The 20338-nt window shown below is 40.4% G+C and overlaps 1 pseudogene; it reads left to right on the top strand.

The window, feature by feature from the left end:
- The first annotated feature begins 6881 nt into the window (after positions 1-6881).
- On the top strand, positions 6882-20096 carry LOC115755124 (annotated as a pseudogene).
- Positions 20097-20338: the final 242 nt, after the last annotated feature.

Raw genomic sequence — 20338 nt, 5'->3', positions numbered from 1 at the left:
TAGACGTCCTCTGTTATCTGCAATGCAGAGGAGGGAAGCATTCAAAAGCTCTTGAAAATAACATGCTACACCGATGCCATAGGCCGAGTCTATTTATAATTCCTTAAAAAACTTTCTCCTAAGAGTACAATTAGTTCAGAAAAATTACCAAAAAAAAAAATTTCTAAATTTATTGCAATTGTGCCAATTCAGTTTTAAACCTATTTTTTGGCCAATTAAATCTTAAACCTTTTACTTTTGTACCAATTTAGTCAATCCTGCTAACTTTGGCCGGCTAGAGCTGACAATTTAATAAACTTTCCATTTTTAAAATTTTCTTTTCTTTCTCTTTCTTTTTGATTACTTTTTTTTTTTATTTTTTTTTTAATTTTCTCTTGTTTTCTTTGTTTTTTTTTCTCCTTACATTGGTCAGCGAGGGTCGTTCAACCGTTGCTGGTTATGGGCAAGGGCTCGGACCCGGCATGGGTGGGGCAGCCTCCCCGTGATCGCAATGGCCTCACCCATATCTGGGCAACGGTTGCTAGGCCCTCACTCTCAGCCAACGAGGGACCGATGACCCTTGCTGAACATTGAAGAAAAATAATAAAGAAAAGAAAGGAAAAAGAAAGAAGAAAGAAAATTTGTGCATGTTACCGTCGGCCATGCCACATGAAGTAATTGGTGTTCTCGTCAGCGGTTTCTAGCAAAAATTGAGTAGATGGACTTAATTGGCAAAACGTGAAAATTTTTAGCATTTAATTGACAAAATTAAAATATTTACAATTGAATTGGCAAAACCTTAAATGCAAGAATGCGTTTTGTGTTTTTGTTGGTTATACATTCCTTTCTGTGATATTGATATGGCCGTTTCAATCACATCCACGAATTTACCGAACGACTTCATTTACAGTTCCGATGTGAAAATTGCCAAGATGTGTGGTGGGGACTAGTAAAGCGAAAGTTATTAATTAGCAGCAATAAACAGGCCTCCCAAGAAGGCTCAGTCCGGATATAACTCGAATCCTTATCAATCGTATTCAAGTTGGTGACGTTTTTAGAAGCTGCCGACGAAGGAGGGGCCGTCGCGGTTGTAGAGGAGGTGCGCGAGGCTGGTGAGCGAGCAGAGAGCGAGGTTCTACATCGTGAGGTCCTACATCAAGAACGTATAAGAATTCAGGAGCTGCATCTTATACATCACGCTTGCGCAGGGGGGGTTCATCTCCTCGTTGTTGCAGCAAGGTGGCTTTGATTATGGCGGATGGAACTTGAAACGTGCCAAGCGAACCCATTAAGTAAAAGATGCCTGGTCGTGTTTGGTATACTTTGCACTGCCTGATTGTGTGTCTTAGGCCATCCCATAATCGATGGGATGTTTCCCAATCAACCCCTTCTCGGTTGTAAAATTTTTACCGATTTCTTCTCCTCCGTTTAAAGCTGTTACATTCACCAGTTGAATTAGACAAGAGGAGGCGAGTCAAATAACAGACAGAAATTCGGGAAAAATGTCTGATGATGTCTGCTAAAGGCTGTACTTTGAGAGAGAGAGAGGGAGGTCGGTTTACTGTTCATCTCAAACGCTAGGATGTTGAGTTTAGGACCCCATGATGTGATATAAATGTTGAGAAAAACTGAAAAAAGGGAAGGGAGGAGACTTAAATAAATAAGATAAAAGACGAAGATGCGATAGGAAATCTCCCATCTTTAGAGAGAAGATGTCCCATAAACCTGCACTGTATTAGATGGTAATGGTTGTATATGGGAATCACTCCGTGCCTTCGTTCATTCACAGTAACTGGTCCGCGCACGACTGACTTTTCTTGGCTCGAGGAGGAGGAGGATGTTCTTTTGCTTGATCTCGTAAGATTTCTTTTTGCAGATTTTCGATCTTGTATGCATAAATCCAAATGACAGAAAAGTGGGGGAAGAAATGGCAGATGCACGACATTCGTTTTATCACTTTTCGAATAAGAACACTTGAAAATGCTGAAGGAGGTAGAGAACCGATTTTGGTAGGAATGAGCAGATATTAAGGTTCAATGAATGATTGGTGCAGAACAGAGCCCTAATTGTCCAGCTAAATTATTACATTTTCATGGAACTGGATAAAGCACCTACGCAGGACATATCTTATGAGTTTCAATATTTGTATTGCCCGAAATATGAGTCAATCATCTGTGTTTGTGCTGTATAAATGGTACACAACTGTTCCAATGTAGGCTCAGATACCTTTTGCTTTCTGATGAAGGCATGGCAGTTGAATGATGAAAGGGTTCACACAAGACACATTTTGTAAGACCTCGAAGGTAGAACTATCAAGACAAGTTTCGATACGGAATATTAAATCAAAGAACTGGTTCAGCATAAAATTTTGCAACCACTGTTGTAGCCTAAGCAAAAAGTTACTGTAATAAAGAAGTTATCACTAGATTGTCTCATAGAGCGGTTCCTGACTGAATTTCCATAGTTTGAATTAGCAAATTAGTATCCTTTACGCATATTTCTTTGTGAGAATTGGGATCCCATCTGCTTCATGTAGGTAATTGGAAATTGGACCTCTATGAGCTTTAGTTGTTTCCTCTGCTTCTATAACCAGAATAATCTCAAAGAGAATGACTGAAGATGTGATTTTGACATAGCAAGAAGCTTATGAGAGAAAGCAGGCTCCACGACATGGTAGATCCCAATCTGTCGATGTATGAAGCGAAAGAAGTCGAGACCATCATCCAGGTGGCATTGCTTTGTGCACAAGGGACCCCTGAGGACTGTCTCACAATAGTGGAAGTTGCAAACATGCTTCGAGGGGTCGGTCTATCAGAGAGATGGGCTTGGTGGGAACGACAAGAAGAGGAAAGGAACAAGCAATCCTACTTAAATTGAAGCCATTCAACTGTCGAAAGCAAGGTTGGACCGGTTTTGAACGGGACCTTTTGAGTTAGAAAAGAATAGCAACATCTTGACCATTCTATGGTAAATCGATATACAGATCCTGGAAGCATAATATCTCAATTGGTCACTTGTTGGCTAGTACCTGCACGTGCTAGAATTTCTACCTGATACAATAGCATGTCTTCATGAATGATATTAGGGTGTATGTTTAGTGCATGTCGAAACACCGGCTTTTCGTCTCTCTTTGGTGTTGCTTGCAGTGAAGTCACAATCTAGAGGAAACAGAAAGGCAGATGATATGCTTCCATTTGCATCAGCAGCGTTTATGTTCTTTTTGCCATTTCAGCAGTGCATATGTTCTCTTTTTTCATTTTACAGTGATTTATTAAGTGCCATGACAAACTCTTATCGTCTTGATAATGAAAACGAGTCATTGGAGTTTCGGCTCATATAGTAGCGATCCACGCCTAAAGCAAGTCATAGGAGTTTCGGCTCCTGCGTTGCCAGCCAGTGCTTCGTATAGTGCTAATTAACCGACATGCCCGACCCTACCATGATCTATTTTTTAATAATTTTTCACCTTCAATTGTTACCATTGAAGAATAGGCGGCTCCATATATCGGCTCATCGAGTTGGTGAGGAAACTTGGGGATCTGAGTTATGGACCGGGGCGTGGTGAAAGTTCGGCCCAGGCCATCTCTGAATCATGAAGCGGATTTGGCCTCTGGTTTTGGATTAAAATATAGATGGGATTGGGAGCATCCATAAATCACGAATTGAATCTTGATGAATCGCATTCAAGCAAGAGACATTGATTGGTGTTTTTGTTCTGGGAACGACGAAAAACCCTGACTTTCAGCGACTTGTTACCCGCGATCACGCGCCGGCGATGAAAAGTTTTACTTCGACGACGAGGGGAAGCTGTCAACGAAGGAGGGGCCGTCGCCGTCGTCGTCGCGGTCGTGGAGGAGGTGTGCTTTCGCTAGGAGGTGCGCGAGGCCGGTCAGCGTGCGGAGAGCGAGGTTCTACATCGTGAGGTCCTACATCAAGTACTTATAAGAATCTAAAATTTGTATCTTACGCATCATGCTTGCCCACTGCGATTCAAGTCTTCATTGTTGCAGCAAGGTTGCTTTTATGTTATTGACACGTTTGGTGCATTTGATTAATTAACTGAGAAAATGCAAGAGACAATCTTGAGTAAGCCTGCAAGCTGCTTCCTTTTTAAATCCTAAAAAATCAATAAGATGTGATGAACATTCAGGACGATTTAAGCAAAAGTTTATTCCTTTGGAAGACAATCCAAGGCACACTGGCTCAAACATGGCAAACAAGGTGAAACGCCTTTTGCAGTATCGACTCTTACGTCTTAGCTAAAATGCAGACTCCAGCTAGTTAGTAGTCTAAAGGAAAACAGAATAAGATAAGGTGTGAAAGGGGAAGGAGGCATTTAACTTAAGATGGGATGGGGATGTGTGATGGGGACAAAGTCACGATTGTCGTCGTGTATATCTTAATTAGATTTTGAATGTGAGTTTATAGAACCACTTCATTTACAGTCACAAGCGATGTACTTGCAAGGTGTGATTATACCTACACTGACAGATCCCGAGTGTAATTTCTATGTGATGCACCAGCTGGTGGTGTTTTCAATCAATGTGTTTTGCAATGAAGTGAAAATTGCTAATTAGCAGCAGTAAACAGACCTCCCAAGCGGAGAACATTGCAGATAGAGGGTTACTGTCGATCAGTGCACTTGTCACTGTCATGATCCAACCTACATACACCCTTATGCCCAACATTAGTCCGACCAAATCCAGTTAATTACTCATAGATTTCCCTCGAAAGAACACAACGAATCTGTACATCCACATGATTGTCTTTGGCTCCATCACCCTCTCTCTGTATACTGAACTAAGCAAAGCATCACCTACCCACCTCAAACCCGTCCCCGTCCCCCTACATCAACATAGACAGAGACACCTTGGTCGAACCAGACACCTCCATTATTAGTCCCCTCTACTTTTACCCAGCTTAAGAAATTTTTAGTGCGCTTCTGCCGGTTGTGGTTTTTGTGTCTGGGGGCTTTCTTTGCATACTGGTGCCATCAAATAGACAATTCCAAGCATGTACTGTTTGTGGATGTAGAAGGTTTTTTTTTTTTCCTCTTTACCTTGATATCTCATATCATACTATTCATTGCCTGATTGTGTATGTCCTAGGCCATCCCATAATCGATGGGATGTTTTCCAATTAATCCCTTCTCGTTTCTAAATATTACCAATTTCTTCTCTTTTAGTTTAAAGCTGTTAGATTCAGCAGTTGAATTAGACAAGAGAGGCGAGCCAGATAACATACAGAAATTTGAGAAAAATGTGTGATGAAGTCTGCTAAAGGCTGTACTTAGAGAGAGGTCGGATTACTGTTTATCTCATACACTAGGATGTTGAGTTTAGGACCCCATGATGTGATATAAATGTTGAGAAAAAATGGAAAAAGGGAAGGGAGGAGACTTAGATAAACAAGATGAAATAAAAAAATGCAAGAGGAAATACCATCTTTAGAGAGAAAAAGTCTCATAAACATGCACTAGATTAGATGGTAATGATTGTAAGTGGGAATCACTCTGTGCCTTTGTTTATTCATGGTAAATGGGAAGGTGGAGTAAGGTAAAAAGTGGAGCATGATAGTGAGGAAACGAATACTTTGTCTTTAGTAGGAGTTGAAATTTCTAGAGTTTCGGATAACGTCATCTTCTGTTCCCAATTCACTGATTTTTGGGCTACGATTCTGGTACCATCACACTATTGTAAATATTAAACAACAAGAAATCAAAATTAAGGGGGTGTGTTAAAGGGCTTAGGCTGCGCAAAAGCATCTTCAAAAATCTTCCATGCTTTCATTTTTCTTTGTTATTGAAATGAGCTCGAGTATACTTTCGCGAGTAATGAGCTCTGCAAGGAGCTCATTGGTTTTCTGTATCTTCATTATTATGAAGCTTGTAGCTGATACATGACTGTATATATACTGTTGGCATCTTAAGTAAATTACTGACTAGCAGTTCCAACTGTCCAGGTGAAGATGACCGAAAAACTTATTTTGCTCAAGTGAGGAGATTTTCTTGGCGTGAGATTGAAGTTGCTATCGATAATTTCAGTGAAAACAACATGATTGGATAAGGAGGCTTTGGCGAAGTTTACATAGGTTTCTCAGGATATCACCCATCCTAGAAGTGCTCTAGCCTGAGCAATTTAGAGCTCTCGAATTGGTAGCCCTTTTTTCTTTGCCTCAAAGTTCATCGCCAAACTAGGAGGTCACAATATCCTAGAAGTGCTTTAGCTTGAGCAACTTAGAGTTCTTGAATTGGTAGCCCTTTTTTCTTTGTCTCGAAGTCCACCGCCAAACCAGGAGGTGACACCATCCTAGAAGTGCTTTAGCCTGAGCAATTTGGAGCTCCTGAATTGGTAGCCCTTTTCTCTTTGTCTCGAACTCCGCCGCCATCATTTGGGGCATGTGAAATTGTTTCACGAATAGGTTCGGTGCTTGCGGCAAATATCAGGAATGCTTAGTAGCTTCTTCATTAGTTACTAACTCCATCTTCCTCAAATTTGGTCCACCGAGGCGTAAGCATGACCTGCAGATGCAGTTCCCTGACAAAATGGGCAAGCTTTGGCAATATCTTCCTCTTTTGTCATTGTACACCAATTCTTAATACATGGACCACAACTTTTGCATTGAACAATTGGATATTTATCGCTCCTTTGGCATTGATGGCACATTCGACACTCCTCTTCGAACTACTTAGGGTCATGTTTATTTGGTCTCACTTCTTTTGCCTCTTTGTTTATCCCTGCATCGCTCTCCGTTTCCATCAACTGGCTTTTCCTTTTATTTGGCGATACACATTTACCAATTCCTAAATCTCATTTCCCCTTTTGGCCCTTCTGAATCTTATATGCCAAACCCCTCAAAACCCTTTTGAGTTTCAAGCCATTTGTGTCACTTTGTTGTTTTCCATGGCAAAGCCCTGCGGTGGAGTGAAATGCCACACCAATGCGAAGGACGTGCGGAAGAAGAAAGCAAGAGAAATCAGTGGAGGCAGCCATGAGGAAGAGGAAAGTCATGGCCTTGGAACTGAAAATTGTGATCTTGCGAAAGAGGGCGTTGCAGATGGTCGACTGCAGAAGCACGAAGGTGGCAATAGTTCTAGGAAACTAAGAGTTGGCTTCGCCGGTGAGGGGGGGAGACGAAGGTGGCGGTTTGAGGGACGAAGCCGTTGTTCCTTGCGAGTAAGGTAAAGTGATCTAGGGAACTGTAAATTGCGTCAAGTACTGAAGTCCGATGAAGTTGCGATCGAGGGATTGTGGCAGGAAGAGGAAGGTGATGCATGATTTCAGCAAAGACGATGGAGATTTTGCCAAGAAGAGGATGCAGAGACAGAAGGGCATATTGCATGGAGGTGTTATGGAAGTTCACGAAACAGTGGACAATGAGAAGGAGGAAGTAGGGATTGTGGCAGGAAGAGGAAGGTGATGAATGATGACTGCGAAGATGATGGAGGTTTTGCCAAGAAGAGGATTAGACAGAAGGGCATATAGCGGTATGGAAGTTCACGAAATAGGGGACAATGATAAGGAGAAACAAACTTTGGCTAGGAAACGAGCTGCGAAAAATCTCAATGTTTCAGGGAGAGGAACAAATACAGGCAAAGATGAGGAAACAACGAAGGCTAGAGATGTAGGAATTGTCAAATACTCATTCCAAAAGAAAAGGAAAAGCCAGTTGATGGAAACATAGAGCGATGCGGGAATAAACAAAGAGGCAAAGAAGTGAGACCTTATAAGCATGGCCCTAAGTGGCTAGAAGAGGAGTGTCGAATGCCCCATCAATGTCAGAGGAGCGATAAAGATCTTATTGTTCAGTGTAAAAGTTGTAAGAGGAAGCGATTTTGTGCGTCCTACATTAAGAATTGGAATCCTATGACAACATAAGAAGATATTGCCAAAGCTTGCCCATTTTGATGTGGGAACTGCAATCGCAAGGCATGCTTAAATTTAGATGCACCAAATTTGAGGAAGATGTAGTTAGTAACTAATGAAGAAGCTACTAAGCATTCTCGATATTTGCTGCGAGCATTGTATCAATTGGCAAAACAATTTCAAGTGCACCAAATGATGGAGGTAATGTTCCTCTCATAATTGCTATCTTGGCCTGGCCGTACTCTATTACTATGAACCGTGCTCAATGAACGAGACAGATTTAAAACCAGGAGAGAGGATTGGACTAGCCGACAAGGACGTGCATAGCTTTTGGAGTAGCTCATGGCTTGGAGTATCTTCATGAACATTTTAATCCTAAGATTATACATCGCAATCTAAAAGCTGTCAATATGCTCTTGGATGACGATTTCGAAGCCGTTCTTAGTGATTTTGGGCTGGCTAAGTTGGTTGATACAAGAGTGTTGAAGTGTTGTCCCATGTTGCTTGACAAGGGGTTCTAAATACTTTTTATATTCATGTAGTCTCCCTTCATCTATAAGCTTAAATTTTTAGATTGGACTTTCTAATATAGCTCTAACCCTTTCGCGAATGTGCGTAGTAAAATTCCAAGTGAATGTGCGTAAGCAAAACTTTTACGTGCCGCTCATAATTCGGCTTGCATGTGATAGGAGTGTTGAAGTATTGTCCAACATTGCTTGGCAATGGATCCTAAATGCTCTTTATATTCATGTAGTCTCCTTTCACCTATGACCTTAAGTTTTTGGGTTGGATCTTCTAACAAAGAGTGACTCATGTTACTGTACAAAGAAGAGGTACAATGGGTCACATTGTGCCAAAGTACTTGTCCACTGGAAAGTCATTAGAGAAAGACATGTTTTTGGCTATAGTATAACACTTCTTGAACTTGTAACCGACTAGTGTGCGGTTGACTTATCTCGGCTTGAGGAGGAGGAGGATGTTCTTTTGCTTGATCACGTAAGATTTCTTTTTGCAGATTTTCGATCTTCTTTGCTGAAATCCAAATGACACAGTAAATTGGGGAAGAAATGGCAGATACATGATGTTCAGTTTATCACTTTTCGAATAAAACACTTGAAAATGTCGAAGGAGGTAGAGAACTGATTTTGGTAGGAATGAGTAGATATTGAGGTTCACTTAATGATTGGTGCGAAACAGAGCCCTTGTTTATTATATTTTCGTGGAACTGGATATAGCACATACACAGGACATATCTCGTAAGTTTCAATAGTTGTACTGCCTGAAATGTGTGTTAATCATCTGTGTCTGTGCTGTATAAATGGAACACAATTATTCCAATGTAGGCTCGGATACCTTCTGTTTTCTGACGAAGACATGGCATGTTGAATGCTGAAAGCGTTGACATCAGACATTTAATAAGACCTCAGAGGTAGAACCATCGAGACAAGTTTTGAAGTGGAATATTAGAAAAAAAACTGGTTTAGCATAAAATTTTGCAACCACTGGGAGTTACTGTGATAGAGAAGTTATCATTAGATTATCTTATAGAGCCGTTACCGGCTCAATTTCCATAGTTTGAATTAGCAAATTAGTATATTTTACTCATATTTCTTCCTTAGAATTGGGAACCCATCTGTTGCATGTAGATAAGTGAAAATTGGACCTATATGAGCTTTAGTTGTTTCCTCTGCTTCTATAACCAGAATGATCTCAAGAGAATAACCGAAGATGTGATTTTGACATAGCAAGAAAGTGCTGAGAGAAAAAGAGGCTCCAAAACATGGTAGAGTGCAATCTGTCGATGTATGAAGGGAAAGAAGTTGAGACCACCATCCAGGTGGCCCCTAAGGACCGTCCCACAATGGCAGAAGTTGTAAACACAATGGCAGAAATTGTAAACGTGCTTCGATGGGTTGGTCTATCGGAGAGATGGGTTCGGAGGGAATGACATAAAGAGGGAATGACATAAAGAGGAAAGGAACAAGCAATCCTTGTTCAATTGTGGAAAGTAAGGTAGACCCGGTTTTGAATGGAACCTGTTAAGTTTGAAAAGAACGACAACATCTCGACCATTGTGTGGTAAATCGATATACAGATCCTGGAATCATAATATCTCAATTTTGTGATTTATTGGCTAGTACCTGCATGTTCTAGAATTTCTACCCGATACAGTGGCATGCCTTCATGAATGATCTTAGTGTGTATGTTTAGCACATAGCAAAACACAGGCTTTTTGTTTCTCTTTGGTGTTGCTTGTAGTAAAGTTGCCGTCTAGATCAAACAGAAAGGCAGGTGCTTCCATTTGCATCAGCAGTGTGTACATTCATTTTGCCATTTCAGTTGTGCGTACATTCTCTTTTTCTATTTTATAGAGATATATTAAGTGACCTGACAAACTCTTATCGCCACGTTAATAAAAACGGGTGGACTTGTTTGTTTTAGCCTACCAGGAGGAACATGCGAAGCCCGCTCTATAACAACTTGGAAACTGTCGATTTTCGAAATGAAAGGCTCAATCTATGGAATTTGGTGTTACCCAAAGTCACCCTCATCCTGCCAAAAATTGACGTCCTCTGTTATCTGCAATGTAGAGGAAGGAAGCATTCAAAAGCTCTTGAAAAGAACATGTCACACTGATGCCAAAGGCTGAACTTATTTATAATACCCTAAAAAACAGTAGTGTTAGTTTGGAAAAATTATCAAAAAAGTCTTAAACCTATTGTAATTATGTCAATTTAATCCGAATTTTTTTTTGCCAATTAATTTATAAACCTTTTACATTTGTATTAATTCAATCCATTTGGCCAAGACGGTGATGTGTACAATTTCTAAAAATATTTTAACATTTGCTCCAATTTTTGTTTTTTGTTTTTCTTTTCTTTCTCTTTTGTCTTTCATTATTTAATAATTTTAATTTTCTTTTCTTTATTTTTTTTTTCTTATAGTGGCCAACGAGGTGGTTGGGCCCTTGCCTCGCCCCTGGCCACAATAGCTTTGCCCAGATTTGGATGAGGGTCGCTGGGCCCTTGCTTGCTGTTGGTAAGGGACCGGCAACCCTTGAAGGAAAAAAAAAAAAAGAGAAAAAAGATGAACTTAATTGGCAAAACTTGAAAATATTTAGAATTTAATTGGTTTACAATTGAATTGGGAAAATTATAATATGTTGATGACTTTTTGGACAATTCTATCCCTTTTAGACAACGAGTTGCCTCAAAACCTTAAATGCTCTAATAGCGTGTGATCAACGAGAATGCATTTGGTGTTTTTGTTGGTTATACCTTCCTCTCTGTAATATTGGTATGGCCGTTTCAATCACATTCATGAATTTACCCAACGGTTTCATCGATAGTCACACAAATGAAGTCAAAGTTGTTAATTATAAAAAATAAACAGGCCTCCCAAGTAAGTATGCCTGGGTCGGATAACAAATGTTCAGACCTCAAATTGACCCATTTATATGCAATAAAGATTAGCCACCCATACCTGACCTTACCCGTGATCTATTTTTTTTTTGTGATTTTTATCCTTAAATTCTTACTTTTGAAGAATCGACAAGTTTATAGATCGGCTCATCGACTTAGTGAGGAAACTTGGGGATCGAGTTATGGATTGGAGCGCGAATAGCGAAAGTCCGGCCTAGGCCATCTAAGAATCATTAAATATAGATGGGCTTCGGAGCATCCATAGATAATGAAATGGGTTCCGGATATAAGTTTGAATCTTGATTAATCGCGTTCAAGCAAGAGACGTTAATTGTCAATAATGCATCGGTTTTTTGTTCTGCGAACGACGAAAAACCCTGACTTTTAGCGACTTGTTGCCCGCGATCACACGCCGGCAATGAAAAGTTTACTTCCACGACGAGGGGAAGCTGTCAATGAAGGAGGGGCCGTCGCCGTCGTAGAGGAGGCGTGCTTTTGCTAGGAGGTGAGCGAGCAGAGAGCTTTCTAAATCGTGACTCGTGAGGTCCTATACGTATAAGAATTTAGAAGTTGTATCTCATACATCATGCTTGCCCAGTGCATTCTGTACTTTTTTTTTTTTTTGTCTTGGAGCTATCTTTGCATACTGGTGCCGTCAAATGCACAAGTCCAAGCATGAACTGTTCGTGGATGTAGGAGATTTTCATTTTTTGCTTTACCTTGATATCTCATATCATACTTTGCGCTGCTTAATCGATGGGATGTTTTCCAATTAATCCCTTCTTGTTTGTAAATATTATCAATTTCTTCTCTTATAGTCTAAAGCTATTACTCACCTGTTGAATTAGACAAGAGAGGCGAGTCAAATAACGTACAGAAATTTGATAAAAAATGTCTGATGATGTCTTCTAAAGGCTGTACTTAGAGAGCGGTCGGATTACTGTTCATCTCAAACACAAGGATCCGGGCATCCCATGATTAATTGGTGAGAAAAACTGGATAAAGGGAAGGGAGGAGACTTGGATAAATAAGATGAAAGACAAAAAGGCGAGAGGAAATCCCATCTTTAGAGAGAAATAGTCACATAAACATGCAATGGATTAGGTGGTAATGATTGCTTATGGGAATCACTCCGTGCCTTTGCTTATTCACCGTAAATGGGAAGGTGGAGTGAGGTAAAAAGGGGAGCAAGATAGTAAGGAAACGAATACTTCTGTCTTCAGTAAGAGTTGAAATTTCTAGAGTTTCGCATACTGTCATCTACTGCTCAGATGAAAGTTTCCTTTGATTAAAACGATTCACTGATTTTTGGAATATGATTACGGTACCATCACACTATTATAAATATTTTTCTCTGTTATTGAAATGAGCTCGAGTATACTTTAGCGAGTGAAGGGGGTGCCTTAAAGGGCTTAGGCTGCGCGAAAGCATTTTCAAAAGTCTTCCATGCTTCCATTTTTCTCTGTTATGGAAATGAGCTCGAGTATACTTTCGCGAGTAATGAGCTCTGCAGGGAGCTTGTAGCTGATACATGAGAGTATATATACTGTTGGCATCTTAATGTAAATTAATGACTGGCGGTTCCAACTGTCCAGGTGAAAATGACCGAAAAACTTCTTTTGCTCAAGTGAGGAGATTTTCTTGGCGTGAAATTGAACTTGCTATTGATAATTTCAATGAAAACAACATAATTCGACAAGGAGACTTTGGCAAAGTTTACAGAGGTTTCCGAGGAGGTCAACTATCCTAGAAGTGCTCTAGCCTAAGCAATTTAAAGCTCTTGAATTGGTAGCCCTTTTCTGTTTGCCTCGAACTCCACCTCCACAATTTGGTGCATGTGAAATTGTTTCACGAACGTGTACAACGCTTGCAGCAAATATTAGGGAATGTTTAGTAGCTTCTTCATTAGTTACCAACTCCATCTTCCCCAAATTTGGTGCATTTAGACTTAAGCATGCCTCGTAATTGCGATTCCCACGACAAGATGGACAAGCTTTGACAATGTCTTCTTCTTTTGTCACAGGATTCCAATTCTCAATGCAGGGCGCACAAAATTGCTTCCTATTACAACTTTTACACTAAAAATACTATCTTTTATCGCTCCTCTGGCATTGATGACAAATTTGATACTCCTCCTTTAACCACTTGGGGTCATGTTTATTTGGTCTCACTTCTTTTGCCTCTTTCTTTATCTCTACCCCGCTCTTTGTTTTCATCAGGTGACTTTTCCTTTTCTTTTGCGATAAACATGTGCCAATTCCTAAACCTCTTTCCCTCATCCTTGCTTGTATTTGTTCCGTTCCCTGCAACATCAAGATTATTTTTTTATACAACTCGTTTCCTAGCCAAAGTTCTTTTCTCCTTCTGAATGTCCACTATTTCGTGAACTTCACTGGCTCCTCCATGCGATATGCCCTTCTGTCTTCGCGTCCTCTTGTTGGCAAACCTCTATCGTCTTCACTGTCATCATACATTACCTTCATCTTCACACCATGATCCCTTGATCTCGACTTTATCGGACTTCGGTACTCGACGCGATTCACAGTTCCCTCGGTCACTTCACCTTCCTTTTAACGAATAACTACTTCACCCCTCGACCACCTTCGTCTCCCTCTATCTCTTCCTCGTCGGCTTTGTTGTCACACCCCGATTCCTAGCAGAAAAGGGAGATAACACGGCTGTCCTTCCACTCGAAAGACACATCCTCAAACTACCTCTATTGCTGTTATGTCATTGATGGAACATTTGACACTCTTCTTCTAACCACTTAGGGTCATGTTTATTTGGTCTCACTGCTTTTGCCTATTTGTTTATTCTGGCATCGCTCTCTGGTTCCATCAGCTGGTTTTTTCCTTTCTTTTGCGATGAGCATTTGCCAATTCTCGAAACTCCTTCCCTTCTCCTTCTGGCCCTTTTGAATCTTATCAGCTAAACCTCTCATAACCTTTTTGAGTTTCGAGCCATTTGTGTCAATTTGTTCTTTTCCATGGAGAAGCCCCTCGATGGAGCGAAATGCCAAACCAACGGGAAGGATGTGCAGAAGAAGAAAGAAATGGAATACAGTGGAGGGAGCAATGAGGAAGAGAAAGTCTCCACCGTGGAACTGAAAATGGTGATCCCTCGAAAGAGGGCGTTGGAGATGGTCGACCGCAGAGTCGCGAAAGTGGCAACAGTCCCAAGGAAAGAAGACTTCACTGCTGTAATATGTGGGCCCAACCAGCCCATTCCTCTTAAAAGCCCAAGTCCAAGAGGTTCCTTTCTTTCTTCTTCTTTAGACAGGCCGAGAGACCATCCACAGACAGAACAAGATAAAATAAGAAGATGCACGACCATGGAGAACAAAAGAGACAGATAGATAGATAGAAAACATTGCACGTTCATGATCTGGAGCCAATGGAACTACGAATTATAATGTCCGGTAAGCATTCAATGCCTTGTTTCCTCTTTTTGAAGTTGTGTTAAAAAAAATTAGGGAAAAAAATTCATGGGTCGGTAAATTCTGAGTTCGTGGGTTTGATTGAGGAGTCGTGGTTGTGTATATACATAAGAATGAAACTTAGGGTGTTGTGAAGAATGAAACTTAGGGTGTTGTGAAGTTGTAGGGGTTGACGGATCTTGATTTGGAGTTACGGTTTGCTTGGAATGAATTTTTCAAGTTTGGTATGCATTTTGTACTGTTGCAAATAGTACACTTCGGTGGCTGTTATCTTCTGTTTTCAGCTATCATTGGGTTGGCCATGTTGGGACTTCTGTAGTACGTCAAAGAGCTTCGTTTTGACTATAAGTTTGCTTGAAACGGGGTTTGGAGGAGGAAGTTATGGCGCTAACGTTTTCATCACGCAAACTGTCCATAGCTGACGACGATGTGTTTCCGCTAATGGCGAGCTTTTAGTTGGTGCATAGGCGTCATTTTATCGACTAATAGGCGTAATATAGTTGATTCGTTAGTTGGGATAATGTTTTGCTTGATTTTGATATTGTTTTATGGTTAATTGATAGGAGTGTAAGTGCGTTGGCTCTAGTAACCTTCGTAAGATAGTTTTCAATTTTCCCAGTTGAGTTGTGCTATCTCTTCTTTAAATTTATAAAATCGTATCTTGAAAATGAAAAGGATCAGACATATTACTGCATAATATGATTTGGTTGAAAGGTAAGAATGATGTTTATAGCATATTGATGCATAAAAATCTAGATCGGCCATTTATTACTTTTGATTATTAGTGAATTGTTTGAGAAACATATTATAAAATACGTTTCAAAATGTTACGGGCTTAGGAAATGAATTCCAAGATTGTGTGAGAAATGGATATACATATATGTATATATATATTCGGTTTGATGAACGGAGTTGAGAATATTACATATTTTGGGTTTGGAAACCTTTTTTTGAAAGAGTTATGAAAAGCTTGATTTTTAATATGTTTATGAAAGGTTATATTTAATAAATTGTGAAATGCTTTATGAAATGCTCCAGGATAAAGTGAAGGTGATATGATTTGGTTTGTGAAACTAGTTTATGAGATGAATTATGGTTTTGATCGTGGAGTTAGTGGAGAATGAGGTTTATGCTCATGTCGTTATGATTAGAACCCATTGAGGGCGGGAATATGCATATTCTTAGGATGTCCTTTTAGGCCGAACCATCGATTGATATAGGTGGTAGACCTAGCCCAGGGGGGTTAAACTTGGTCTCCCTTGTCAAGGCGTTAAACATGACCATAGTTAGATGTTAAGCATTAGATTAGTCGATGGAATGGACCATTGACGTATGATATGATGAGATTAATCAATGGAATAGACCATTGGTATGTGAGTTGTTGAAATTGATCAATGATTGTACCCTTGATATTTTTGTTTTGATATTACTGAGGAAATAAATATTTCTTTGTATATATTAAGCTTCTTGAAAAGATAGAACTTGTTTTTGACCTTGTACATATGATATACTATGGGTTTGAATTGAAAGAGTTTCGATATGATTTTTTAAATATGCATAGTAGTTGCTCGATCTGCTTATAAGAGATATGTACTACTCACTTAGTTATGGTTGCTCATCCCATGCATTCCAATCTTTTCGGGTTCCTCGATTAACGGCTAATAGAGTGAGAACTTTATCGACATGGACCTTTTTGGGAGTTTATATTTGGGCTGATTTGAGGCTGCGTCTTTCAGGTGGAAGGATAGTCGTGTCATTCCCCTTTTTTGCTAGGAATCAGGTATGACAGTTGCGCCGACAAGAGATAGAGGGAGACGAAAGTGGTGGTTCAAGGGATGAAGCTATTGTTCCTTGCGAGGAAGGTGAAGTGACCTAGGGAAATGTGAATTGCGTCGAGTACCAAGTTGAGATCGAGGGATCGTGGTGGGAAGAGGAAAGTTATGTATGATGACAGCGAAGACGATGGAGGTTTTGCCAAGAAGAGGATGCAGAGATAGAAGGGTATATCACATGGAGGAGCTACGGAAGTTCATGAAATAGGGGACATTAAGAAAGAGAAAAGAACTTCAGCTAGGAAACGAGTTGTGAAAAATCTAATCTCGATGTTGCAGGGAAAGGAACAAATACAGGCAAGGGTGAGAAAACTATGAGTGACAGAGGTTTAGGAATTGGCAAATGCTTATCGCAAAAGAAAAGAAAAGAAAAAGCCAGCTGATGGAAATAGACAGCAATGCAAAGATAAACAAAGAGGCAAAAGAAGCCAAACCAAATAAACATGACCCTAAGTGGTTAAAAGAGGAGTGTCGAATGTGCCATCAATGCCAGAGGAGCGATAAAGATAGTATCATTCGGTGTAAAAGTTGTAAAAGGAAGCGATTTTGTGCGCCCTACATCAAGAATTGGAATCCTATGACAAAAGAAGAAGATATTGCCAAAGCTTGCCCATTTGGTCGTGGGAACTGCAATTGCAAGACATGTTTACGTCTAAATGCACCAAATTTGAGGAAGATGGAGTTGGTAACTAATGAAGAAGCTACTAAACATTCCTTATATTTGCTGCAAGCTCTATACCCATCGGCGAAACAATTTCACGTGCACCAAATGATGGAGGTAAAGTTCGAGGCAAAGAGAAAAGGGCTACCAATTCAAGAGCTCTAAATTGCTTAGGCTAGAGCACTTCCAAGATAAGTGATTTCCTGGAAAATTGACTGCTTGTACGTTAATAGATAAAACCGTAACGCTTGGTATGGGATAGGCCAGAGCGGACAATCCCTCAAGTGAGTTAATCTAGGGATTTCACAAGATTGTTTAAGTTCTCACATGTTGGCTATTATATCTTTGTCGATGCTGCTATTGTTGGACTTTTGTTCGATGCGGGTGGAAGAAGATAACCAAAGGGGCCGAAAGTCACGCTTTAGTTTCTTCCCGGCTAAAAACAAGGACAAAGGATGCTTAAGATGGAAAGGTCCTCTTCAATTGGAAGTTTCTGCCCAAGCAAAACAGTATCAAAGACCCAGCTGGAGTAGGAGAAAGTCTAGGCATCAACAGAGAAAAAAGTGCATCTGCATTTGTCGCGACCTCGCATTCATTCTGTTTGCCATGCTGAAATTGGACAGTTTTGAGAGTGAAAATTTCATCAGACATGACGATTTCTGGCGCTAAAATTGTCGACGCTCTCCACTTGACCCGTGTGCCAGTTGAGTCAAGGCAAGTAGGTTCTTCACTCCAACCTTCAAATATATCGCCAGTCACGTGTTCTCATTCACATTGCACAGGAAGGTGCCAAGCTTTTCTAAATTTCCCTTTCAGCTTTTGGAGACGCAACAGAATCTCATGCCATGCTCCAAGGAAGCTACTATAGTTTTTGTAAATATGACTGGATGTTTTTTAAGCTGCGCAGCTTTATTGGAGAGCATTCAAGCTCTTCATTCATGGTTGTGTATTGGCAATCGAAGCAAACGCGTACAAGCTATGGAAAATCTGCATCGTTGTTTTCCTGTCTGTATTGCGCTGGTTTATAACAGTGATCTGAATTTTTCTGTCTTAGCAACCTCTGTTTCTAATTTGCGTAATTTGCTTACTAGCGAAACAAGGGTCTTTGCGGGTGCGCACGCACGCTGCCTCCCGTGTGATTTGAAGAAGTCAATAGTGCCGCCACGCTTTCTTGTTTTATACATCTAGAATTCGATGGAGCCAAACTTATTGAATATAGAGCAGAATATTAAACCAGAAGTATGAATTCTCTTGATTCAGGGGCGAAAAAGAAAAAGAAAACAGATGACAATAGGCAAAAACAAGTATTAAAAACCAAAATTGGTGTCCGCTCGGACCTTCAAGGATTCAAATATGTTTCCCAACCTTCTCTCTGTAATTTTTCGGCTTTTGTCGGGACATCCTCCTTTGTATCTTCTTGGTGCTAGCTCATTCTCTTCAACCGAAAAATAAGAGATGAAACCAACATGGATGCATGTCACCCATTTTCACCATGGCCACCATTGATGTTCCACTACAGATATTATCGCATCTCTTTCTGTTACAATTGCAATCCCCAGATCCTAAAATGAGACGAGATCATGTCGGCTCTGGTGGTGTAATAAGCTCGATACTAGCGTCAAGCGCAAGCCATTCACTGGTAATGACTTTCTTCTTACCACACTTGCGGTTTACATACTGGTGTCAGGTGTTGAACGGCGATGTTTTTATTTGCTATGTCGGTATAATGAGTGGCCGATTCCACTGATGCCCACGATTCGATGATTTGAAACTGTTAAATTGTTTTGATTGGTAATGATTGATCATGGCAGCATATTGCTGCGCTCGTGGGACTTGTAGCTGGATTGGAGCTCTTTGAGAAAATGCCGTTGCTGTTTGTTTAGAAATGAGACTTGGAACTTAGGTAACTGATTCGTGAGAGAGTCGTGTGAACTAGGTTAGCACCCTGTATCTTGCGCGAGAAAGAAATTCACGCAAATTATACAGGTCACTGCGATTTGACTTTTCTCGGCTCAAGGAGGAGGAGGAGGAGGAGGATGTTCTTTTGCTTGATCACGCAAGGTTTCTACTCGCAGTTTTCCCTCGATCTTCTTTGCCAAAATCCAAATGACACAGTGAAATGGGGAAGTAATGGAGATACATGTCCGTTTTGTCACTTTTCGCATAAAACCCTTGAAAATCATGAAGGAGGTAGAGAACTGATTTTGGTAGGAATGAGCAGATATTAAGGTATAATACCGAAATATCGGTCAATCATCGGCGTCTGTGCTGAATACATGGTAGACAACTGTTCCAATGTAGGCTCAGATACCTTTTGTTCTCCGATGAAGACATGGCATGTTGAATGCTGAAAGGGATCACAGCAGACATATTTTGTAAGGCCTCGATAGTAGAACTGTCGAGACAAGTTTTGAAGGGGAATATCGGATCAAAAGAACTGGCTTAGCTAAAAAATTTGCAAACCAGTGTTGTAAACCTATGGAAGAGTTACTGCAACAGAGAAGTTGTCACTAGATTTGCTTATCCGAGTCTCATGGAACGGTTCCTGGCTGAATTTGCATAGGTTGAATTAGCAAATTGGTAGATTTTCTGCGCATTTTTCTTCGCGAGAAATCGAGAACCAATGTGCTGCATGTGCATAAGTGGAAATTGGACCTATATGAACTTTAGTTGTTTCGATGATCTCAAAGAAAATAATTGAAGATGTGATTTTGACAGAGCAAGAAGCTGCTGAGAGAAAACAGGCTTCGAGACATGGTAGATCGCAATCTGTTGATGTATGACGCGAAAGAAGTCGAGACCATCGTCGAGGCGGCATTGCTTTGTGCACAAGGGACCCCCGAGGACCGTCCCGTGATGGCAGAGCTTGTAAATATGCTTCGATGGTGGGGACCAACATGAAAAGGAAAAGAACAAACAATCCTTGTTTTAATAAAGCGACCCATTAAGGACCTGTTTTTTAGGCTTTAATTTTCTCTTAATCCAATTTTACCCCTATCTTATGGGAAAAAAACGAGTTACCCATACCGAATTGGGTACATTAAATCTGAGTCACAAAATGGGTTTGAATCCAGTTTGCCCGCTCTACTTAACCAGGTGTATTAAGCAAAGCACAGACAAATGAAATGACTTAATTGAACAAA

Source organism: Rhodamnia argentea, chromosome 1 (assembly GCF_020921035.1).
Source record: "Rhodamnia argentea isolate NSW1041297 chromosome 1, ASM2092103v1, whole genome shotgun sequence".
Classification (NCBI taxonomy): Eukaryota; Viridiplantae; Streptophyta; class Magnoliopsida; order Myrtales; family Myrtaceae; genus Rhodamnia; species Rhodamnia argentea.
The sequence above is the reverse complement of the archived record's forward strand: the minus strand, read 5'-3'. Positions and strand labels throughout refer to the sequence as shown.